This window comes from Ranitomeya imitator, chromosome 6 (assembly GCF_032444005.1).
Source record: "Ranitomeya imitator isolate aRanImi1 chromosome 6, aRanImi1.pri, whole genome shotgun sequence".
NCBI classification, from domain to species: domain Eukaryota; kingdom Metazoa; phylum Chordata; class Amphibia; order Anura; family Dendrobatidae; genus Ranitomeya; species Ranitomeya imitator.
Genome location: NC_091287.1, coordinates 220,338,775 through 220,344,774, shown reverse-complemented (window position 1 = coordinate 220,344,774; position 6,000 = coordinate 220,338,775).

Below are 6,000 nucleotides of genomic sequence, written 5' to 3'. Positions count from 1 at the left end.
AATACTTAGGGTTAGGGTTAGGATCCCTAGTAACCCTAGGGATACTAACCCTAACCCTAACACAAACTCTAACCCTAGGGATCCTAACCCTAACACAAACCCTAACCCTAGGGATCCTAACCCTAACACAAACCCTAACCCTAGGGATCCTAACCCTAACACAAACCCTAACCCTAGGGATCCTAACCCTAACCCTAACACAAACTCTAACCCTAACCCAAACCCTAACCCTAGGGATCCTAACCCTAACACAAACCCTAAGCCTAGGGATCCTAACCCTAACACAAACCCTAACCCTAGGGATCCTAACCCTAACACAAACTAACCCTAACACAAACCCTAACCCTAGGGATCCTAACCCTAACCCTAACACAAACCCTAACCCTAGGGATCCTAACCCTAACACAAACCCTAACCCTGGGGATCCTAACCCTAACACAAACCCTAACCCTAGGGATCCTAACCCTAACACAAACCCTAACCCTAGGGATCCTAACCCTAACACAAACCCTAACCCTAACACAAACCCTAACCCTAGGGATCCTAACCCTAACACAAACCCTAACCCTAACACAAACCCTAACCCTAGGGATCCTAACCCTAACACAAACCCTAACCCTAACACAAACCCTAACCCTAGGGATCCTAACCCTAACACAAACTCTAACCCTAACCCTAACACAAACCCTAACCCTAGGGATCCTAACCCTAACACAAACTCTAACCCTAACCCTAACACAAACCCTAACCCTAGGGATCCTAACCCTAACCCAAACCCTAGGGATCCTAACCCTAACACAAACCCTAACACTAGGGATCCTAACCATAACACAAACCCTAAACCTAGGGATCCTAACCCTAACACAAACCCTAACCCTAGGGATCCTAACCCTAACACAAACTCTAACCCTAACCATAACACAAACCCTAACCCTAGGGATCCTAACCCCAACACAAACCCTAACCCTAGGGATCCTAACCCCAACACAAACCCTAACCCTAGGGATCCTAACCCTAACACAAACCCTAACCCTAGGGATCCTAACCCTAACCCAAACTCTAACCCTAACCCTAACACAAACCCTAACCCTAGGGATCCTAACCCTAACACAAACCCTAACCCTAGGGATCCTAACCCTAACACAAACCCTAACCCTAGGGATCCTAACCCTAACACAAACCCTAACCATAACCCTAACACAAACCCTAACCCTAGGGATCCTAACCCTAACAAACCCTAACCCTAGGGATCCTAACCCTAACACAAACCCTAACCCTAGGGATCCTAACCCTAACACAAACCCTAACCCTAGGGATCCTAACCCTAACACAAACCCTAACCCTAGGGATCCTAACCCTAACACAAACCCTAACCCTAACACAAACCCTAACCCTAGGGATCCTAACCCTAACACAAACCCTAACCCTAACACAAACCCTAACCCTAGGGATCCTAACCCTAACACAAACTCTAACCCTAACCTTAACACAAACCCTAACCCTAGGGATCCTAACCCTAACACAAACTCTAACCCTAACCCTAACACAAACCCTAACCCTAGGGATCCTAACCCTAAACCAAACCCTAGGGATCCTAACCCTAACACAAACCCTAACACTAGGGATCCTAACCCTAACCCAAACCCTAGGGATCCTAACCCTAACACAAACCCTAACACTAGGGATCCTAACCCTAACACAAACCCTAAACCTAGGGATCCTAACCCTAAAACAAACCCTAACCCAAACCCTAACCCTAACACAAACCCTAACCCTAACACAAACCCTAACCCTAACCCTAACACAAACCCTAACCCTAGGGATCCTAACCCTAACACAAACCCTAACCCTAGGGATCCTAACCCCAACACAAACCCTAACCCTAGGGATCCTAACCCTAACACAAACCCTAACCCTAGGGATCCTAACCCTAACTCTAACCCTAACCCAAACCCTAACCCTAGGGATCCTAACCCTAACACAAACCCTAACCCTAGGGATCCTAACCCTAACACAAACCCTAACCCTAGGGATCCTAACCCTAACACAAACCCTAACCCTAACACAAACCCTAACCCTAGGGATCCTAACCCTAACGCAAACCCTAACCCTAACCCTAGGGATCCTAACCCTAACACAAACCCTAACCCTAGGGATCCTAACCCTAACGCAAACCCTAACCCTAGGGATCCTAACCCTAACACAAACCCTAACCCTAGGGATCCTAACCCTAACACAAACCCTAACCCTAGGGATCCTAACCCTAACTCTAACCCTAACCCAAACCCTAACCCTAGGGATCCTAACCCTAACACAAACCCTAACCCTAGGGATCCTAACCCTAACACAAACCCTAACCCTAGGGATCCTAACCCTAACACAAACCCTAACCCTAACACAAACCCTAACCCTAAGGATCCTAACCCTAACACAAACCCTAACCCTAAGGATCCTAACCCTAACCCTAACACAAACCCTAACCCTAGGGATCCTAACCCTAACTCTAACCCTAACCCTAACACAAACCCTAACCCTAGGGATCCTAACCCTAACACAAACCCTAACCCTAGGGATCCTAACCCTAACACAAACCCTAACCCTAACCATAACCCTAACACAAACCCTAACCCTAGGGATCCTAACCCTAACACAAACCCTAACCCTAACACAAACCCTAACCCTATGGATCCTAACCCTAACCCTAACACAAACCCTAACCCTAAGGATCCTAACCCTAACACAAACCCTAACCCTAGGGATCCTAACCCTAACACAAACCCTAACCCTAGGGATCCTAACCCTAACACAAACCCTAACCCTAGGGATCCTAACCCTAACACAAACCCTAACCCTAACACAAACCCTAACCCTAGGGATCCTAACCCTAACACAAACCCTAACCCTAGGGATCCTAACCCTAACACAAACCCTAACCCTAACACAAACCCTAACCCTAGGGATCCTAACCCTAACAAAAACTCTAACCCTAACCCTAACACAAACCCTAACCCTAGGGATCCTAACCCTAACACAAACCCTAACCCTAACCCTAGGGATCCTAACCCTAACACAAACCCTAACCCTAACCCTAGGGATCCTAACCCTAACACAAACCCTAACCCTAGGGATCCTAACCCTAACACAAACTTTAACCCTAACCCAAACTCTAACCCAAACTGTAAAACAAACTCTAGCACAAACTCTAGCACAAACTCTAGCACAAACTCTAGCACAAACTCTAGCACAAACTCTAGCACAAACTCTTGCACAAACTCTTGCACAAACTCTTGCACAAACTCTTGCACAAACTCTTGCACAAACTCTAGCACAAACCCTAACACAAACCCTAACCCTAGGGATCCTAACCCTAACACAAACCCTAACCCTAGGGATCCTAACCCTAACACAAACCCTAACCCTAGGGATCCTAACCCTAACCCAAACTCTAACCCTAACACAAACCCAAACCCTAGGGATCCTAACCCTAACCCTAACACAAACCGTAACCCTAACCCTAGGGATCCTAACCCTAACCCAAACCCTAGGGATCCTAACCCTAACAAACTCTAACCCTAACACAAACTCTAACCCTAACCCAAACCCTAACCCTAGGGATCCTAACCCTAACCCTAACAAACCGTAACCCTAACCCTAGGGATCCTAACCCTAACCCAAACTCTAACCCTAACCCTAACACAAACCCTAACCCTAGGGATCCTAACCCTAACCCTAACACAAACTCTAACCCTAACCCTAGGGATCCTAACCCTAACACAAACCCTAACCTTAGGGATCCTAACCCTAACACAAACCCTAACACAAACCCTAACCCTAGGGATCCTAACCCTAACACAAACCTTAACCCTAACCCTAGGGATCCTAACCCTAACACAAACTCTAACCCTAACACAAACCCTAACCCTAGGGATCCTAACCCTAACACAAACCCTAACCCTAGGGATCCTAACCCTAACACAAACCCTAACCCTAACACAAACCCTAACCCTAGGGATCCTAACCCTAACACAAACCTTAACCCTAACCCTAGGGATCCTAACCCTAACACAAACTCTAACCCTAGCCCTAACACAAACCCTAACCCTAGGGATCCTAACCCTAACCCTAACACAAACTCTAACCCTAACCCAAACCCTAACCCAAACCCTAACCCTAGGGATCCTAACCCTAACACAAACCCTAACCCTAACACAAACCCTAACTCTAGGGATCCTAACCCTAACACAAACCCTAACACAAACCCTAACCCTAGGGATCCTAACCCTAACACAAACCCTAACCCTAACACAAACCCTAACCCTAGGGATCCTAACCCTAACACAAACCCTAACCCTAGGGATCCTAACCCTAACACAAACCCTAACCCTAGGGATCCTAACCCTAACACAAACCCTAACCCTAACACAAACCCTAACCCTAGGGATCCTAACCCTAACAAAAACTCTAACCCTAACCCTAACACAAACCCTAACCCTAGGGATCCTGGGTTCCCATTGTGTTATGGGACCGCGTTAAACGGACAGCGTTGCACGGCGAAATTAACGCCGTGCAACGCGTCCGTTAACGCGCCCATTCACTCTAATGGGAACGCGCTACACTAGCGCGTGCCATGATCGGCACGCGCTAGCGACGCGCCGGAGATTCCTGGCGCGCCGCGGACGCTGCTTGCAGCGTCCGAGGCGCGCCCGTGGTCCGTTCCCCGCTCTCGCAGATCGGGGGTCTGCGAGAGCGGGGACGTTACCGCGACCCCGACCGCAGCCCCATATAAAACATTGTGTTAGCGCAATCCGCTAGCGCTAAACGGATTGCACTAACGCAATGTGTCCCTAGCCTAACCCTAACACAAACCCTAACCCTAGGGATCCTAACCCTAACACAAACCCTAACCCTAGGGATCCTAACCCTAACACAAACCCTAACCCTAGGGATCCTAACCCTAACACAAACCCTAACCCTAGGGATCCTAACCCTAACACAAACTCTAACCCTAACCCTAACACAAACCCTAACCCTAGGGATCCTAACCCTAACACAAACCCTAACACAAACCCTAACCCTAAGGATCCTAACACAAACTCTAACACAAACTCTAACCCTAAGGATCCTAACCCTAACCCTAACACAAACCCTAACCCTAACCCTAGGGATCCTAACCCTAACACAAACCCTAACCCTAACACAAACCCTAACCCTAACCCTAGGGATCCTAACCCTAACACAAACCCTAACCCTAGGGATCCTAACCCTAACGCAAACCCTAACCCTAGGGATCCTAACCCTAACACAAACCCTAACCCTAGGGATCCTAACCCTAACACAAACCCTAACCCTAGGGATCCTAACCCTAACTCTAACCCTAACCCAAACCCTAACCCTAGGGATCCTAACCCTAACACAAACCCTAACCCTAGGGATCCTAACCCTAACACAAACCCTAACCCTAGGGATCCTAACCCTAACACAAACCCTAACCCTAACACAAACCCTAACCCTAAGGATCCTAACCCTAACACAAACCCTAACCCTAAGGATCCTAACCCTAACCCTAACACAAACCCTAACCCTAGGGATCCTAACCCTAACTCTAACCCTAACCCTAACACAAACCCTAACCCTAGGGATCCTAACCCTAACACAAACCCTAACCCTAGGGATCCTAACCCTAACACAAACCCTAACCCTAACCATAACCCTAACACAAACCCTAACCCTAGGGATCCTAACCCTAACACAAACCCTAACCCTAACACAAACCCTAACCCTAGGGATCCTAACCCTAACACAAACCCTAACCCTAAGGATCCTAACACAAACTCTAACACAAACTCTAACCCTAAGGATCCTAACCCTAACCCTAACACAAACCCTAACCCTAACCCTAGGGATCCTAACCCTAACACAAACCCTAACCCTAACACAAACCCTAACCCTAACCCTAGGGATCCTAACCCTAACACAAACCCTAACCCTAGGGATCCTAAC